Source organism: Vulpes vulpes, chromosome 13, assembly GCF_048418805.1.
Source record: "Vulpes vulpes isolate BD-2025 chromosome 13, VulVul3, whole genome shotgun sequence".
Classification (NCBI taxonomy): domain Eukaryota; kingdom Metazoa; phylum Chordata; class Mammalia; order Carnivora; family Canidae; genus Vulpes; species Vulpes vulpes.
Genome location: NC_132792.1, coordinates 3,946,935 through 3,967,199, shown reverse-complemented (window position 1 = coordinate 3,967,199; position 20,265 = coordinate 3,946,935). Strand labels below are relative to the sequence as shown.

Below are 20,265 nucleotides of genomic sequence, written 5' to 3'. Positions count from 1 at the left end.
GTGAGAATGATGCATGAATTCACTTCCAACACCTCTACCACCTCCCACCCTGGCACAGTCTTCGTCTCCTACTGGATTTGCCAGGATCCTCCACTGGGGCCTGACCCAATTCCCTAAGTACATTCCTGCTGACTCAACTTCCCTCAGTGACTGGAATGTGCCACCTCCTCCTTAGGTGGGTCTCTGATACCTCTGCTCTTGATGCATCAGTGAGGATTACTCTTAAAAACGAGAAAATTCTTCCAATGTCTTAGTGAACCTTCTTGTCTTCATATTTTATGACTTCATAGTGGACTCTTTCCTCAATTCCCTTAATTCTTTGGTTTCCCATGGAATGAAATTTCACACACAGATAATTTCTAAACTATGCTGATAGTTACTGCCCTTGGATTATATTTTAACCTGTTGGTTACACCAGCATGAACCTCAGTGATGGGGTCCTAAATCTTTGCCCATTCCAAACCCATTGGCTTAAACTTTCCTGGCTATCTGAATATAAAAATAAAAATATATAAATAAATAAATAAATATATAAATAAAAATATATAAAAAGATAAAAAATATAAAATATAACCTTGGATTATATTTTAACCTGTTGCCTACACCAGCATGAACCTCAGTGATGGGGTCCTAAATCTTTGCCCATTCCAAACCCATTGGCTTAACCTGTCCTGGCTATCTGAATATCCCCATGCATATATTTTTTTGAAATGTACCATATAATGGGGAAAGTAATCATATGAACCTTAAGGCAAGACTACCCTAGGTCCAATTCCTATGTCTGCTGCTTATGAGTTCTGGCTTCATGGACAAATTATTAAACATTTCTTGGCCTTAGATTTCATAAGAGAGCATTATAAGGATTAAAAGAGCTAACCTAAAATCACCTAGTACATTGTCACACAGTGGAGACTCAATACTCAGTGATTATCAGTAATGAGTGATGATACTAATTTTGGTAATGTTGATCGTGCCTGTATTTCTCCCCCACCCCAACATGAGTATTACGTTATTCTCCATGAAGGCACTCATCATTTTATAAGTATTAATACTGTCCATTTTTCTGGACATTTGCATTAAATGACAAATTCCTTGAAGGCCATCATCTTGTTTCAGTCATCTAGTAGGAGGATGTAGCATCTGCGATATGAAGTCTAAACAAAATTATTGTCATCACTCTCCTCCTCACTTTATTAATTCTTTAATAAGATGTGCAAATAGCCAGGTTAACTTGAAAGAAAAAAATAATGCTTCTACAATCTGTATAATTGTGTTGTATATTTATAAAATATTTTAAAATCTAAACTCTGAGTTACATATTGGATGATAATTATATGAACAGTCTGAAATGTAAACCCATATTGTACATTTTCCTGCTGGCAGAGATGCATTGAATAGAATTGTACAGTATTTTTTTCTCTCTTTAGAGGTTATTTAACTCTATCAATCTTATTTCCAGTTCAATTATGAAACCAACATGCCACACATACCATACGTCCAAAAATAAATTTAGTCTTCTGAATATTAATTAACATTGTTTCAAAGAGACGGGCACTGTTTATCATTGATTTAAATTAAATATTGAGAAGGAAATTAAAAAGATTTTTATTTCATTTATTCAGCAGCAACATTACAATTTATACAAATGAAGGCATAATTAAACAGTCTGCCATTAAATTACAATCTGCATCTCATGTAAGCAAACATATTAAAATTGAAAATGCTTGTCATGAATATAAAACCAGCTTGCCTGAATAGGAATTACTCCAAATGTACAATGCACATTTAAGCAACTGCTTTGTTTATTTTCCAAAAAGGATCATGGCTCTTTTGATATGATGAGACTTACAGGTTTCATTACTTTTAAGATATATAGTTGATAATAATTCTAATAGTACTAATAACAGCTAATGCTGCATAATCCCTGGTAAACATGTAACTCACACCAATAAATTGAGGATTTTAACTCATGAGATGGATAACCATATTATCGATGGCTTTTGTTTGTCTAATTGATTGATTGGTTCTGTTTTGTTTTATGGATGAAGAAAAGTCATGTGGACATGGCCCCCCAGAGAAGTAAACTCTGGGGAAAACCAGGGTATAGCCGAGGAAGAAAGGGATGGAACCATTCAGCAAAGAAAAAGTTCTAGGATGAGACTGGTTCTGGGATTTGCCTGGTGGAAGGCTCATACTCAGTTAAAGCATTAGTCCAGAACACTAGATAGTCACTAAGAAAACACCACTTTCTTATAATAGGTTGGTGGTCTTACATAGATTTAACTCTCTGAGTCTTCACTTGCTAATCTACCAAAAGAAGATGATAGGATTTATAAGCCTTCCCAACCCTCCATGGTGAATATCACATGATAATAGATGGCGGCTGGTATCTACTAGGTGTGCAAAAAGGACATTTATTGAATGCTTGAAAATGCAAACTAGAATTTAAAAGCATTTACAAGAAAGAAATGTCATCTCTACCATGTATCAAGAAATGGCTGTGAGAGGAAAAAATGGAATCTCAGGGAATCTCACATAAACTACCTTGCCCCTGTTTTCCTTCCCCTAGTCCTGCCCCCTTGATATCTGGTGGTATGCTTTGCAATCCGAATGGTCCCTAGTTACAATCTATAATTCTCCTAAAGACACAATACTCATGAATGCTCACCAAGGTAACAGCATCCAAAGCAGTAAACAGAAACTTAAATGAATAAAACAAGCAAGTTTACCCACAGCACTTCTAGGAACCATCAAATGCTAACTGCACAAAATTGATGTGACGTGATATACACTGATCTGACCAAGCAAAACTGGATTCAGGAGAAATATGTTTAGCTAAAGAAGGAATTTAATAATAAGGATGCATCTCAGAGAAGGACATGAACCCTGTTACCAGACGGGTCTGTTAATTTGACTATTAAAGATCCAACTTCTTCACCTGGAGTGTGCTTATGTGCTGATTTGAGCTTTAGTGATCCTCTAGTGCTTCAATAGAGCAACTGACCTGCCTCATGTCCAGTCAAGGTAGAGTGTTACCAATGGTGGCCCCACGTTCAGCCCCACTGAAACACTTCCCCACAAATCAGCTAACTACCCTCCTTTGTAAAGTCCTTCCTTTTAAAAGCCATCTCAGGGTATCGCCACTTTCTAATAATTCATGTATTCATTCCATATATTTTCAGCTCAGAGTCCCAACAGGGACTTTGTTAAATGTCGAAGAGGCAGCAATGCCCAGATGCTAAGGCTCAGAGCCCACTGTTCACCACTGCAGCGGTCTCAAGGTTTTTTGTTGTTGTTGTTTTGTTTTTAAGATTTATTTACTTATTTTGGAGAGAGAGAGAGAGAGAGAGAGAGCACCAGTGGGATGGACAGAGAGACGGAATGAGAATCTCAAGCAGACCCCACATTGAGCTTGGAGTCTGATGTGGGGCTCAGTCTCACAAACCTGAGACCATGACCTGAGCCAAAATAAAGGGTTGGCCACATAACCAAATGAGCTACCCAGGGGCCCTGCAGGGGACTCAAGTTTATGTGTTAGATTGCTCATCTCTCCAACAGTATTGGTTATGACGGTGTCTGGCTGTCCATTTTTCTGTTTACTAAGCACCCATTCCAGTGTTGTTGGCTCAATATATAGCCAAGACCCCTTGTACCTGTTGAATAGTTCTGACCTCCTCGGTAAGCACTCACTCTCCCACAGGTCCCTAGTCCACCCCGTTGCAGTGGAAAAGGCCACAGGAAAAACATATCATGGCCCAGCCTCCTCTGCACACCCCATAGCTGATGACCTAGTAATGGACTCCTAACCCAGCCAACCAGAAATGGGGACCAAAAGGGGCCCAACCGGGCTTCTCTGTGGAGTGGATCTGACAGTTGATGACTGACTGGCAGCTACTTCCTGCCATGTTTAATGGAAAACAGTGGCCATGGATGTGCTGATCTGAAATAAAAGACTCCTCAAGACCTAAAATGCTCAGGTCCTCTTCTTCAGGCCTTGTCCAAGACCAGCCTGCAGCCCTGCCCTTGGGTACTATGAGGCATTCCCCTTAGCCATGGAAGGAATCCCCTTGTTTTATTCAACAAACCTAAGGAGGTTACTAAAGCATGCACCCAAGTAGTCAACCAACTTAAAATCTGTATGTCTTTCCCAGCTCTCTGCTTCCCCCTCAGAATCAGCTTAAAGCCCTCTTGATCAGACTGTGTCCAGATAAACAGATGGTTTGGGGAATATATCCCACTTCTATCCATTTTCCAGTTTGATTTATTGAATCTAAAATCTCAGTCAAATTCTGCTCTGCAACACCCTCTCCAGAAACAGTCATGAACTTTCTCATTTCCCAGCTGCTTCCCATTTGGTTAGAAGAGCTTTTGAAAATATAATTTGAGCCTAAAATGTTTAATTTTCACTGACCAGCCAGGGTGTTTTTCTATTTGGAGATCTATCCTATATCTTTCTGTAGAACAACAGAACAACAAAAGTGTTATTAATAGAACATCCTCCATCAACCATGAGGACTCATGAGCTAGAAATTTAACTTCCTTTCCATGAGCTCCTGACTCTTACATCATCTTAGCTCTGGACACCTGAAGATGCATGGAAGTTTTTCAGTCAGAAATGCTTTGAGGACCACTTACTTGCCTTCATAATTCAATTAAAAGGATAAATTGCAGGCCTTCCAGGAGTTTCTTAAAGCCCCTTTTTTAACACAAAAGTATGACTATTTCAGCCGACTCTAATAGACACTGTGAGCTGTTTCTACCTTCCCTAGTCACATTCCTACTGCTTATCTCCACTAGGACTTCAGTTTAATAGCATTATATTTTGACTCAACTTTCTTTCACTACACAGCTCTTGTTTTGCTAGAGCAGAACATCACTTCTCCCACTCAGTGTATTTTATTCTCTCCAGCCAGCCCCAACCCATTTTTTCTGGGACTTATTTCAATGCCTCCAGTAAGCCAGTTTGGAACTCCTCTTATTAAGAAGCAGAGGTACAGGGATCCCTGGGTGGCGCAGCGGTTTAGCACCTGCCTTTGGCCCAGGGCGCGATCCTGGAGACCCAGATTGTATCCCACGTTGGGCTCCCGGTGCATGGAGCCTGCTTCTCCCTCTGCCTATGTCTCTGCCTCTCTCTCTCTCTCTCTCTCTCTCTCTCTCTCTCTGTGACTATCATAAAAAAATAAAATTAAAAAAATTAAAAAAAAAAAGAAGCAGAGGTACAAAGACTCAGGTCTCCAGCATTCTGTGTATGGCCCCTTTAATTTGCCTGATTTTCTCTTCTCATAACTTTTCCTTCTCAAAATCAGAGGCCATTTCAGCCTTTACAATGTCACACCTCTGCACAGACTTCACCATAAGAAGTTTCTTCATCAGAAAACATTCCCGTTGCAGGTAAGCTTAGCTGTAAAATGGACCATATAATGAGTCTTACTAAATGAAGGTTATTGATTGGATTGCTTTGGTAGACATTTGGTGAAATCAGTAATCATTTCTCAGGAGCCATGTCCCTGAAAATTGTTTTCTGTGTTGTTTCCTTTCATTTCTTTCCAAACTAACAGCGACTGCAAATGGCTCTAGATCTGGCTGTGATCCCTCCTGATATAATCAGTTGTCACAAAGAAAAATCATTAGCATGATGCAAAATTAATTAGAAAAGTCTGTTGCAATTTATAAATATGCATTTGTGGTTAAATAAATCTGAAGATGTGGATTTCGCTTGACGTCCCTCAGGGTGGATGTTTTGCATGCTTGTAGTGCACCAAACAAGAAACCTAATCAGATCGGTTCTGCCATAAATGAAAGCCATTTATTTGGCCCTAATTGGGATCTGAGAAGTTATTAAAGCATATTTTTGGAGTTTGTTCAAATTAATTATTGTGAAGCAAATGGATTTATAGGCAAGCTACTTTCTCAAAACATTTTCCCCCGAAACAGCTGTACCTTGTTCTAACAAATGAAAATTATATGAATAGAGAAACTGTAATGGTCTATCCGGGCTGGAAAGAGAAGTGGGGGGACCTAGATTTATGGCAGAGGCTTGGAAGGTTGTCAAATAAAACAGAGCTGTTTTGTATCCGAGCTTTCAGTATCCAACTCACAAATCCTTCTAACACATTTCCACTGGAAGAAATGAGTTTACTGCCAGGAAGAGGAAGCACCCTCCTATCCAGTTGATCCAGGGACGCACAGCTTTATTTTCTAGATCGAGACTTGTCCTTGATACTTAAGAAGCAGTCTGGTAAAGTAGCTCTAATTTCTCTAAACCCTAATTTATAAGGTTGCATGGGCTGGAACATTCTACCTCTAAGTTAAGGGATTCAGGGTAGAATTAACTGGGGTTTGGGGGGAAACTGGTATTTCATTATGTGGTGACTTAGAATTTTTAATGAAAGAAAACTCTAGATATTTATGTTGTTTACTCTTTCTCTACATTATATATACTATCTGAATTGAAAGCAGGCTTTGTAACAAATACGACATGTTATTATATTAATAAGTATTTCTACTTTAATGGAAGCCACCTATGAGAATATGACACTTAATGCCTTCTTTAACCCACATGACCACCACTATAGGAGTCCTCGTTCCTCAGAACCAGGCACCGTAGTCTTAACACTACTGACATCAATGACTTGACTTGTAGAATTATATTAGGGGCCAGTCGGTTCTTACCTGGGAATAAGGAAGTAAGGTGATGTAAACATTGTATATTATTTCACTAGCTCTACACATTGGCATTATAGAGGATGTTCTGCATCTAGCAAGGGATAAGATAGGTGGACTTTATACATATACAGGTCTTTTCCCCAAAATTCATCCAAATACATTTTGTGAAACAGTTGAATTTTCTGTTTATACTTCTCCAAAGGATCGGCAAACCTTTCTCATTACCCACTGGTTGCTGTTGTCTTCTTCATTTCTCTCTCCCTGATATTATTCCCGTTACAATACAAGCTTCTCTCTAGGGTGATTTCAGCAGCTGACAGCTTTCCATCAGCATATCACAAGCACAGCACAATCCTGTTTCCAACCACACCCTCTCCAACTCAGTAAAATAAAAAGGAAAAAAACTAGATAAGAAAGCATCATGTGCCATAATTTAAGGGTCAATCATAAGCTTTAAAGGTCAAGCATGATTTCCAAATAAATATAATTTGCTTCACTTTGAAAGAGGATTTGCGTCAACATGTGACTCAATCAATATTTGCTGAATCAAGCGATGAGTAAGTAAACAGGAGACTGTCTTACCGAAGCGTGCTTCACTCAGCTGAGCGTGAGGGGACTCAGAGCACAGCTCACATCCTCTTCTCTGAAGAACAAGGGTTGGAGTTCCAAGAGATTTCCTGGAGGGAAAAAAAAGAGAGAGATACACCATTTGAAGATTAGTTCCCTCCAAAGTTTTTATTGGTGCCTTGCCCCTAATTTAGCTTCTAAAACAAGGATGCAAAACATTGGAAGGTAAATGTGGATCCTGGGAAAGAAAGCAATGAAAACACTAATGTGAAGAGTCATTTTTGTAGTTTTAAAGAAAGATCAAACCCTGGAGAGAAAGCAAACAGTGATTCATCGGGGACTCTAGCCCAATCTCTGGGAGTCTGGGACCAACACAAACTAAGGAAAAATTCTGCCTGGAGTCTGCAACAAGAGAGAAGAGTTGGTGTCACTCAACTGTGGCATTATTTCAGAGGGACCCCAGAATGACATTAATGAGGTCCTACGAAGGTCCCAGGAAGCAGTTCCAGGCAGAAGGAAATGCAAATCCTCTCTGGAGGAAAGTATTCCACATATAAGACCTCAAATTCCCATAGTTTAACAAAGCATGAATTTTAGAAACAAAAATCACCAAATATGCAAGCAAAGTGCCAATAGAAATAAAAACAATTTAAGAACCCCCACTCACCGAATGATTTGTAAATTACAGATACATATTCTAAAATAATTTGTCATGAGATGTTGGTATATATATGGTATGGTATATATACCAACCATATGGTATAAAAATGGTATAAAAATATGGTATAAAATAAAATATGGTATAAAAATGGTATGGTATAAATAAACCAGCAAATTATATGGTATAAAATATGGTATAAAAAACCAGCAAGTGATAAGTTACTATCTGTAATGGGTTGAAATGTGTCACTCCCAAAATTCTTATGTTGAACTTCTAACCCCCCTATATCTCAGCATGTGACCTTATTTGGAAACAGGATTGTTTCAGATACAGTAAGTAAAGATGGGGTCATACTGAAGTGGTGGTCTAATTCGCCAGGACTTGTGTCCTTATTAAAGGGAGAATTTGACACACAGACACACACAGACAAGATAATGCCATGTGAACATGAAGGCAGAGACTAGGGTGGTGAATCTCCAAGGCCAAGAACACCAAAGATTGCTTACAAGCTGCTAAAAGCCAGGGAAAGAGGCTTAGAATAGATTCATCCTCACAGCTCCTGGAGGGCACAGGTCTGCTTCTACCTGATCTCAGACTCCTAGCCTCCAGAACTCTGAGGCAATAAATTTCTATTGCTTAAGCCACCCTGTCTGTGGTACTCTGTTATAAGCAGCGCTAGCAAACTATGCAAAATCCAAAGCAACCAGGAAGATTCATTTTAAAATAAATGAATAAGGACACCTGGCTGGTTCAGTGGTTGAGCATCTGCCTTTGGCTCAAGGTGTGATCCCCGGGGTCTTGGGATCGAGTCCCACATCGGGCTTTCTGTATGGAGTCTGCTTCTCCCTCTATGTCTCTGCCTCTCTCTGTGTGTCTCATGAATAAATAAATAAAGTCTTTTAAAAAATAAAAATAAAATAAGCTCTATTCAGAGCTTTGAAAAACAGGAATAAATTTGTCTAAATTTAAAACACAGCTAATAGTGTATCCATCTGCACTATGCATGTGAAAGAGAAACCAAATCATTGTAGGTAGATACAGAAAGGATTGAATGCAGTGTAACTGGTAACAGTCCTGTCCTTTCCCAGCATCCTGGGTGCTCACAACCAGTGGAAATGGTGGTGAGAGTGGAAGCTACTTCTTAATCAGCCTTGGGTAGGAGTTTGCTTGTCTGTCCTCTGGTTTCCCGAAGATGACCCACATGCATGGGGGGTGACGGTGGAATGAGATCTTGCTCCTGGAATAGCTATTAGGGCCATGCTGGTGGATCACTTCTGATGGTTTGGGGAGTCAATCCAGAAACAGATTATTTGGGGGAAAAAAAAAACAGATGCCCTGGATTTTAGCCAGTCGCAACAACCAGTACGTCGCTTCACCTCTTCATTTCATAGCTCACATAGAAACACACAGAATTCTACCTTCAATTGAATCTTTAAAATACAGTCTCCTACTATTTTGGGGTTTCCAGACAGAAGGTGATTCGCATGTAGGGTGAACAAGCCAATGATGAGACCCCAGCAGAGGGAAGCTCAGAGCATACTGAACACGGTAGAAGCCAGAATTCCTATGAGAACATGGACTTACTGATGTTCTCAATAATGTGTAATAACAATCTGAGGAAGTGGAAACAATAGAATCAAAAGACACTGAGGGGAGACTGTGAATGTCTAATAGAAGTTCTTATCTAGGGGGATCCCTGGGTGGCTCAGCGGTTTGGTGCCTGCCTTTGGCCCAGGGCGCGATCCTAGAGTCCCGGGATCGAGTCCCACATCAGGCTCCCGGCATGAAGCCTGCTTCTCCCTCCCCCTGTGTCTCTGCATCTCCCTCTCTCTCTCTCTCTCTCTCTCTCTCTGTCTATCATAAATAAATAAATAAATAAATCTTTAAAAAAAAGTTCTTATCTAGTAAGCATCCTAGAAGCAGACAAGAGAACAGAAAATGTGTCATATTTAAAGTTGGAATTCCTAAAATGGGATAAATAAGTCAAATTTTGATTCCTAGTACTTTTTTAGACCTTTGAACAACATGAGTCCACAAGTATAAGAAACACAAGGAATGCCAAATAGGATAAATGAAAAGAAATCTCACCCTGGTCACACGGTCATGAAATAGAATACAGCAAACAAAATGATGATCTTATAATCAGCCAGAAAGAAAGACAGATCAGTTATTAGAGAATGATAATTACACTAACAGCAAAACTTCTCAATAAAAAAAGAAGCTAGAAAACATGACAATTATACCATCCAAGAACAAAGAGAAATTAATTATCAACTCAGAATTGGTTATTGAATAAAGCTCTACTTCAAGAAGAGAGGCATTTCAAGAAAGCAAACAAAAATCAGAGTCTGTCCTTAATACTAGGTTTCTAAAGTATTTCTTAGAATCAAGAAGAATAGATACCTAGTAACAAAAGGTTGACAAACATGAGCAAATGCAGACACTGTCTGAATAGTGATAATGGTAATGTGGCTGCATCTGTGGTTTATAAAATGGGTCAAACCAAAATTTTGAACAGTCGTTGTCAATCATGTTTTGAATAGCAAAATCTCTTGTTGGGAAAAGTGATATTAACTATATGAAAATCCTTATTTTATTTATATATATTTTATATATGTTACATATAAAATGATGGCATTTGAAAGAACATAAGGGTTTGACTTTTTTAAAAAACCCAGTAGAATAAAAAAAATTGGAATAAAATAAAATAAATGATAAAACAAATAAGCTGAAAGTAATCAGTCGAAAAGAACTCCACTTAGGGTGAGGAAGCTGAGGAAGGTTAAACAATAATTATAAATGAGTTGAAAATGAAAAAGTATAAATGATAACAAAAAATTATAAATAAATTGAAAATGAAAAAGTAAGTATAAATGATAACAAAAAATTATAAATAAATTGAAAATGAAAAAGTAAGTCTAAATGCTCTAAATACTACAATAGACCAAATTCTTTATTTAGAATATTTTAACATAGGATAGGGGCGCCTGGGTGGCTCATTCGGTCAGGCATTGGACTCTTGGTTTGGGCTCAGGTTATGAACTCAGGATCCTGGGATTGAGCCCCGAGTCAAGTTTCACCCTCAGCTGAGAGTCGGCTTGGGGTTCTCCCTCTCTCCCCTTCTAAGCCTCCCTCTGCTCACTCTCTCATAAATAAATAAGTCTTTCAAAAATATTCTAATATAGGATTATGAAATGATCACAACAGTTCCCATTTGCAAGAGATACAAATCAGAAACACCGAATGTAAAAATATGGAAAAAAAAATACACCACACAAAGAATAGCCAAAATAAGCCAGGCTTAGCTTTAAAATGTCATACAAAATAGACTTTAAGACCAAAAGAATTGTCATGAATATAAATGGTTGAGTATGATTCTATAGCTCTAAGCTTCTGATAAAGAAGCCTCAGAATACAGACAACTGTGCTAATCAATTAGTTGTGGGGATCCTTTCATCTCAATGTGCACAATGCATCATCAAATCACCACAATGTGCACCTTAAATATCTTGTAATTTTTAATATCAATTATACCTCAACAAATCTGGGGAAAGTACATTGAAGTTCTCTTACCAAAAATATATGTGTAGGGGTATCTGGATAGCTCAGTCGATGAAGTGTCAGACTCTTGATGTCGGCTCAGGTCATGATCTCAGGGTTGTGGGATTGAGGCTTACACCAGGCTCTGTACTCAGCACAGAGTCTGCTCAAGATCCTCTCTATCTTTCCTTCCTAAAATATGTGTGTGTGTGTGTGTGTGTTTATGTGTAATATAGAGAACAGAAATAGGCAAGATTAAGAAATCCCCATCATACAGGGATTTCTTCTACATAACCTCTCAATTATTCACTCCCTCTGCCTGTGTCTCTGCCTCTCTCTCTCCCTGTGTCTCTCATGAATAAATAAATAAAATATTAAAAAAAATAAATTAAAATCTCACCACATTCTCAACCACAAAGCAAGATTCAACAAGTTTCAAGTAGCTGGTGTCATACAAAATTCTCCGACTTTGGTGAAGTTACGCTGGTGGCAGAAAGATCACACCCGTAGCCCCAAACTCTCTGACCTCTGCACTGATGCCCTTAGATACGGCCTCTCCCATGACTCTGAACTTGGCATGAGACCTGAAGCATTACTGAAATGAGCAGAACCTTGAGAAAGTATTTGCACACATCAACTTCCTCTCCTTTGGGCCCTGGCCACTACCCAGCCCGTGTCCATATTTTATGATGCTGCCCCATGAAGACTAGCAAAGGTGCATATGTAACCCACAGAAGGCACAGATGCATGAGTGAGACCAGCCAATACCGGATGACCTGTCCTGGCAATTCATAGGAGCATAAGCAAGCAATAATAAACTGTTATGTAGTTAAGCCACTTAGGTTTTGGTGGGGGGGAGGTGGTCTTCGGTGCTTTATAGTAGAGTGTAGAGGATACTATATTCCTAGATGTGGAATTTCAGGATAAATATATTTAAAATAGGTATTAGCAAATCATCCCTCCAATTCCAATGGTGCTGAGAAGAACTTTTACCTTAAGATCTCAATCTTTTGAATACAGGAAAGTGACATCTCATGTTATAATTTGCATTTAAAATACACCCATTGAATCAGGTAATAGAATATAAAGAGCTAAGCAGCCAGTAAAAAAAAATAATAATAATTATATGTGTGGGTACGTATGTCTATATTTTCACTCCATCGGGCAATTTTTATGAAGCACCACTTATGTACAACACCCCAGGACGATGAGACTTTGATAAAGCTCAGGGATTCCTCATGGACAGTAGAGCTTTTGAAGGCGGGTCTCTCTCTAGAGTCGCACGAAGATGATGCACCAGGCTCTATGTAGCTGGAGTAATTTATTTAATAGGTGCACCTGCTCCTGCCAGCTGTGAAACATTTGATAAGGTGACCTGAGGCTCATTCCAACTGCCTGGTGTCACCTGAATGGCACACAGGGAGGGAGGAAGTCGGATGTAGGAGGGAGACATTCGGGCACCTTTGAAGTGGAGGTGGTTGCTATGGAAACCCTTCTGGATGGAGTACTGGGGAAAGCCTGTCTCCTGAGTTCAAAGGACAAATTTCTGTGACAGGTGTCAGTTGGGGGAGGGGCTGGACAGGGAGCCCAGCCTCTTGACAGCTGTGTGAGAAATCTTAATAACTAATAACCCCGGGGAGGAGGGCGGGCAATGCCATGATCGAGACTCTCACGACAGGGCGCTCTGAAGAGAACCCCAAAGGGCACACAAGACATGAATCAGGTTTATATTGGGTGACAAGGGGATCCCTGGGTGGCGCAGCGGTTTGGCGCCTGCCTTTGGCCCAGGGCGCGATCCTGGAGACCCGGGATCGAATCCCACGTCGGGCTCCCGGTGCATGGAGCCTGCTTCTCCCTCTGCCTGTGTCTCTGCCTCTCTCTCTATCTCTCTGTGACTATCATAAATAAATAAAAATTAAAAAAAAATTTATATTGGATGACAGGATGTAAAGCCATCACATTTATAGGGAGTCAACCAATTTGGTGGAATGTTTACTCTGTGCCAGGCGCTGGACCCCAAATGGAGGATCCAACAGTAACCAAGACAGAGCCCGGCCCAAGTGGGGAGAAGCCCAGAGAACGTGAGGATGGCAAGGCTCGTGATGTGGGCAGCACAGGAGTCACAGAAAGCCCCCCAGGCTGGTGCCAGGGGAGCCAGGGGAGCAGGTGCGGGAGGAGGCGTGGCTGGAGAACACTGCCAGAAGCGGGCACCCCAGCACCAACATCGTGACTGGTGGGAGCCCGTCTGGGTTTTGATCTCATCAGTGCAACTGAAAAACTTTGGGACAACACATCTGTCAGACACTTGAGAATTGCCTGGTATGGTGGTTTTTTAAATTATTTTCCTAATTGTAAGCCAGTATTGCAGAGGACTTAGTATTGGTTAAGCAATTAGCTAAATAATTTTTTTTTTTTTCCTGCCAGAAACAGCTCCGTGAACTGTCATCCTGACAACTCTATCCTCGGAGCACTATCCTTACCTCCGCTGCACAGTGGAGGCGGCTCGGCATGGAGGAAAGACGAGGTCAAGAGCACCAGGCTCCCTGGCAGCAGAGCCTGTGGCCGCAGCCAGTGGGCCCGCGGTGCCCAAGCCTCACCGGCTCGCCCGCACCATCTCCGCGGCCACACGGAATAGGGAGCCCTTCCCTGGCGCTAATGTAGCAGAAGTGCCCCCTCCTTCTCACTTCTATCTCATCTAACAGTCACATCACCTGGCAGGCGAGGCATTAGCATCTCCCGGTGGCATGTGCAGGGAAGGCGACATTTGGAAATTAGGTGCCTTGCAGATAATCGGCTGCAGAGCTGCAAGTGGCCTAGCATCCTTCACGGCCTCAAAAGGTCACCGACATAGGTGAGGTCAGTTACCTCATTTGTCCACCTTGAGCTTCATGATGGGGAGTCGTCCTGTGCGCTGGGACCCCTGTCTCCCCCATGCCCTTTTAGCCAAGCGTTTTTTTTATGCAGGTGGAGCTGGTGGCCTGGAAGGCTGGAGAGAAAGCCCATGTGCTCCGGCCAGCAGGGATGGGGCAGCAACACGAGGAGAGGGATGCGGAGTCGGAGTAGTGAGGATCTGCTATGCTCCGGGTGTCTTTGTGGCCTCCGAGAGACAGATGAATAATAAAACGCCACGCTGCCGTGGGCAGAGGCGCCGGGAGGGCCACGGAAGCAGCACCGCCGAGCCAGCAGCCTTCGCCCGATGGGGAGCCGTTTCCAGATAGAACCCAATTTGTTATCTGCTCTTTTCCTGCCAAAAATCCCGATGAGTCAAAATGGGCCCGTCTGTCACAGCACTTGATGGCAGGACGATGCTGGGCAGGGGGACCGAGCGGTCCCCGGAGGACAGGCAGGCCTAGGAAGGATGCTGGGCATGTGCACGGCCCTCCTCCTCCCTGAGGGCGCCCACTGGGGTTGTGAAACCCCAGCACTGACTTTATAACCTTGACCGGTCGTCCCCACACCCTCCACCCCCAACCCGGGAGCCTACAATCCTCTGCCGTAGAGTTAATAAACCAAGGAGCATGCAGGACACCCCCGGTGTGCCTGCCATGGTTCCAACGGCTGTCCATGCACCAGCTGCTGTGCCACAGCCTGTAGCCACGGTAGTGTTAGGATCCTGCTTTAGATGCAGCGCCGAGGGTCACTGGGCTGAAGGAACTTGTCCAAGGTCACACAGTGTGTTAGTGGAAAAACCTGGACTAAGTTCAGACACGCATAGATGCAAACTTGGGGGGGCGGGCATTGAGGAAAACTGGGAGTGTGGTCATCTTAGAGGTCGGGATTGGGGTAGGATGGGAAGGGAAGGATATGGTGGAGGAGAGCAATGAGCGTCTGCGCAGAGCTCAGGACACCCTCGCTTCTTGATTGGCTCGTGCTTCCTTGAGGGTTCTCAATCTTTGCACCATTTTCCTTTTGGGATGGGTAATTCTTTGTCATGGTGGCCGTCCTGTGCATTGGAGGGTGTGGACTGGCATCCCTGGCCTCTACCCACTAGATACCAATAGCATGTTCTCCCTCAGTTGTGACAACGGAAAAATGTCTATAGATTTTGCCGAAGGTCCCCAAAGGTGCAAAATCTCCATGGTTGAGAACCGCTACTTTCCTATGATGTTCACTTTCCAAAAACCAGTTAGGTACATACGGTCATGCTGTGCACATTTCTGCACGGCTGCTACATTTCCCATTAAGGTCAGTTCAAACGAAAAGAAGAATCCACACAGTGCTTGGGATGGGGTAGGTGCTCCACATGTGGTCTCCTTTCCACGCTTCTTCCAGACCCGACGCCCCGTATCTCTGTGCACATCCGGGAGGCATCCTATGGCAATATCCCTGCATCCTACTTCCAGAAACCCAAGCCCTGGGTTCTACCTACATTTTACCCAGCCCGACTTAGTTACCTATCACCCATCTCATCATCTCCCATCCTCATTGTTTTGTGAATTTTTTTAACATAAAAAAAAGTAAACCTGCGAAACAGTAAAGCTATATAGTAACATATACCTTTAGGCCCATCGAGTCAAATCAGCGGATGTTGACATTTTGTCTCCTTTGCATCAGAAATTTTTATAAATAGGAATTGATAAATTAAAAAAAAAAAGATGTTTTTCTTTGTAATCTTCCCCAAATCCACTTCCCTTCCCCCGCCAGTGGAGGTTATATGATGAAGCTATAGTATGTTATTTCTGCTATGATTCTCCGCCTCGCCACATATACGTTTGTGTCAACAAATAACCTTAGTACCCATTCTCGTAGCTAATATTCCCGATCCTTGCACTTCTATGTCACAAAGCCAGCCCAGGGCTTCCCTTGTATTGTCTTGCTTATATTCGCAACAGACCTGAGACACCCACTGTGATTTCTCCCCATTTTACACGTAAGCAAACAGAGACACGGAGATGTTAAATAAATCCACCAAGATCACATAATTAGATTCTGCGGAAAGGTTAACTTTTGCAAGACGGTTATCAAGCAGACATCACAATTTGCTCGCCCATCTGTTTCGGCGGGTAGACTCTTGAGCTCCGGGGCACAGAAAATGTGTCCCTTTGTCTCAGCGTCCCTGGGGCCTATGAGAAGTGACACTAATAGATGGGCACACAAATGAACAAGTAAACAAAAGGATCAAGAATCAATAGACAATTGCGACTTCTCCCCCCAACGATTTCCTGTTTCCAATCAGGCGCTCGCCCTCCTCCCACCGGCTCCTTGTTGCTCCCACAGCAGTAGCCTCCTCAGCCCCTGCCTAAGACTGTGCTCCTCGCTTAAAATTCTCTTTGCAGTCGGGGCTTCAGAGGCCGCTTTGAAGTCAGGCGCAACAAGGTGGGAGCGAGCCCAGGGATATCGCACACGAGTCCGCCAGGGCACCAGGCAGGCCTGGAGGGGAGTTGGGGAAAGTGTTCTGCGGCCTGATCTGAGGCCATCAATGCTGGATTGCAAGCGGCTTGTCGTATCAATGAGGTCACTCCGGGGTGGAGGGGCGTGAGCTGGACACTGTGAGCTGCTGGGACAGGCCGGGGACACCTGCAGACATACCTGGGCACACAAATATACCTTCCTGTTAAGGGGCACCCGGGTGGCTCAGTGGTTGAGTTTCTGCCTTTGGCTCAGGTTGTGATCCTGGGGTCCTGGGATCAAGGCCTACATGGGTCTCCCTTGCCTGTCTCTCTCTCTCTCTCTCTCTCTGTGTGTGTGTCTCATGAATAAATAATTCTTTTTTTTTATAAAAAGGGAGGCATTGTATATAGATGCTACGGTTTTACATTTATTGTGTGTAGGCTGAAGGTCAACCTTCTGAAATCGAGGACCAAACCAGGATGAGCCTTCAGTGGGGTCTTGCAAGCGTGTGTGTCCTTCAAGATGGTGCCTGCAGGTGCTGGGAGCTCAATGACTGGGGACCCGCTGCTGCTCCTCCTCACCTGGCCCCAGCCCCAGCTCACAGCCTCCACAATCCCTGTCATCCAGCACCCCCGACTACCTCATTGCCAGCATCGCTAGATCCCCCTCGTTGTTTCCAGGGGGAGCCCGAACTCTGTGTCACTCACCCCCCTGCAGGCTTCCCTCCTGCTGGCGGAGAATGTCACATCCTCTCTGTGACCTTAGGATGCAGGGCGAGGGATCCCTGGGGGGCGCAGTGGTTTAGCGCCTGCCTTTGGCCCAGGGCATGATCCTGGACACCCAGGATCGAATCCCACATCGAGCTCCCGGTGCATGGAGCCTGCTTCTCCCTCTGCCTGTGTCTCTGCCTCTCTCTCCCTCTCTGTGTGACTATCATAAATAAATAAAAATTAAAAAAAAAAGGATGCAAGGTGAAACCCTACATCCATCGCCGTACCCATTCTAGTGGGGTGATGAATCTAGCGATTACAGTTGATGACATAGGTAACTTTCTAAAGTCATGATGCCGATGCCGGTGATGACCATGACAGTGACAGTTTCCCTCCCTTCTATCTGGCTCAGCTAGGTATCCACCGACAGGTATCCCTCGCTTTTCAAAAGGTCACCTTTATGGAACACCTGCATCAGTCCCTGTTTCCACGCACTAGAAGGAATCCAAAGATGATTTTTGCCTTTACAGAAAAGGGCAAAGAGGGACAAGTGTGCAGCACTGGTTTTTGCAGCAAGCTGGTTAAGAGGCAGCTCCGGAGCGGGGACAGTGGTGCCACCCAAGCGCCTTCCCTGGGAACTACACTCAGCATCTCCGCTTCAAAGCACCTGAGCCGTGGGCACCTGCGCTTCATCCCTGTTTATCCTTTGCACCCATAAGCAGCGTGTGGCCTAAGGTATCTGAAAAGCCCTAGAGAGGCTATCTTTGGGCCTGGGGACGCTCAGAAATGGTTCCACATGAATTAATAACGGTAAATGCTTCCTCGGTTTACATCATTTTAAGTTTTCCTGGGAACGCTCTACTTCCCAAGAGGGGAGTAAGCCTGTATCACCACCTGACAAATGACACTTTTACTTGCACCTGCTTATTGTTCTCTCTTCCTCCTAGAACATAACTTCCATCATGGTAGGTCCTCCGTCTCCCTGCTCACTGTGGCATTGCCGGGCCCTAAGTCACCACAGAGTAGGTGTTTAATAAATGCCAGCTGGTTAGAGGCATGAGTTGAGCACCTGCCCTGAGTGAAGGGGCATGGGAAGCACTCCAACACCCTGTCTCCATGAATTCATCAGAAACTTGGTAGTGGCCATCCTGACGGCCTCAGAGCAGAGGAAACGCAGGTGGGAGGGCCAGGAGGTGTGCAGAATGTGTGTCCAGAATGCAAGGTGTGTCCAGGTGTGTCAAGAATACAGGGTGGTTCTCTCCAGATGGTGCAGCTAAGTAAATAGCCATAAGGCAAGGCTGGAGCCAGGTGGCTCGGTCCTCTGCATGTGTCCTCTCCCCCTAGCTCACTCTGCCTCCAACACTAGGCTGGCAGGGAATCGATGAAAGGACTCCATCAAGTGTGTTTGGTAGACTTCGGTGCCCAGAACCGTGCTTGAAACATATCAGGCAATGAATTAATGAAGATCAAGTACAAGCAAATACGTCTCGTAGAAAGTGGACAGAGCTCGAGGTCAAGGAATTCCAGGCTTTCCAGGCTGGATCTGGCCAGTCATAAATCCCTTCGACTGCATCTCAAGAGGAGCTCCAGGAAGATGAGGATGGAGACTCGCACCTGCCTGGACAGGTCGCCCTGGCTCCCAAGCATGGCCCTCTGCTGCCCTCTCGTGGCTCACCTGTCGGAGAGCGCGCGGATGCTCCTCATCTGTGCACAACCTCCAGGAGCGCTCATCCACCCTGGACAGGATCCTGCTGTCTTTTCACTAAGGTTTTAGTAGCAGAGCCACAGCAGAGCCATTGCAGGGGGAACATTGGTTTTGGTTGGGGGAGCTTTGGGGACTCTCTCATACAGAGATCCCGACCCAAATAAGCTTATGCTCTGTGTTGCTTGTAGAATAAACCAACAACAAGGGTCCCTTTTTCTGAGCTTGCCCGAGCAAGAACTGCACACTGAAGGGGATCCTGGCCGTTGGAATAATGTTTTTCAGAACCCAAATTTTGCCGTTCTGACCGTTTTATGGATGGCAAACTGATTAGGCGTTGAGTGTTGTGATCTCAAAAATGTGCTCCTGCTCTGTTGATGAGCAGATGGTACTGTCCACATGGAGACAGAAGGTCCCATTTGAAATTCATGTTGAATTGTCACACAGGGTTAAGTAGTCCTTTACATTCTATAAATAAACCCTACTTACAACAAGAAAATGAAAACTCAATCCGAACTTCTAAGTTGATTTCAGTGGATCAGAGGACTGAATGCTTCCTTTGTGTTATAAAGTACATTTCTTTTTTGTCTCAGTGTATCTTTTGCCCTTGAATATGACATTTGCCATGGATTATGAAAGTGCCTGAGAGCATGCTTTCTGAGAACCTCATTAAGGAACCTATCCCGGGATCCCTGGGTGGCTCAGCGGTTTGGCGCCTGCCTTTGGCCCAGGGCGTGATCCTGGAGACCTGGGATCGAATCCCACGTCAGGCTCCCAGTGCATGGAGCCTGCTTCTCCCTCTGCCTGTGTCTCTGCCTCTCTCTCTCTCTCTCTCTCTCTCTGTGTGTGTGTGTGTGTGTGTGTGTGACTATCATAAAAAAAAATTAAAAAGGAACCTATCCCAGGCGATGGTGCTCCCACAGCTGAATCACAGACTCATGGGGGCATTCCATGTGGAAGGAGAGTTTGGAGAACTATATTCTCATTTTTGGCTTTGTCTCTGGAATAGAATTTCCTTCACTTGACCACAAACAGCAGCCAGATACTCAAGAGAATCATTTCGGGCTCTCCCAAAATCGCTTAGTTTT

At 43.5% G+C, this 20,265-nt stretch overlaps 1 long non-coding RNA gene across 2 annotated transcripts; it reads left to right on the top strand.

Annotated features, from left to right (window-relative positions):
• Positions 1-6,096: 6,096 nt before the first annotated feature.
• LOC140595127 (uncharacterized) lies at positions 6,097-17,727 on the top strand. 2 transcript variants are annotated; one of them, XR_011996493.1, is made up of 3 exons: positions 6,097-6,238; positions 13,859-14,285; positions 14,399-15,926. It is a non-coding gene; the product is annotated as an uncharacterized lncRNA (long non-coding RNA). The 2 variants fall into 2 exon arrangements; XR_011996492.1 differs by having other exon boundaries at positions 6,161-6,238; positions 13,859-14,290; positions 14,399-17,727.
• Positions 17,728-20,265: the final 2,538 nt, after the last annotated feature.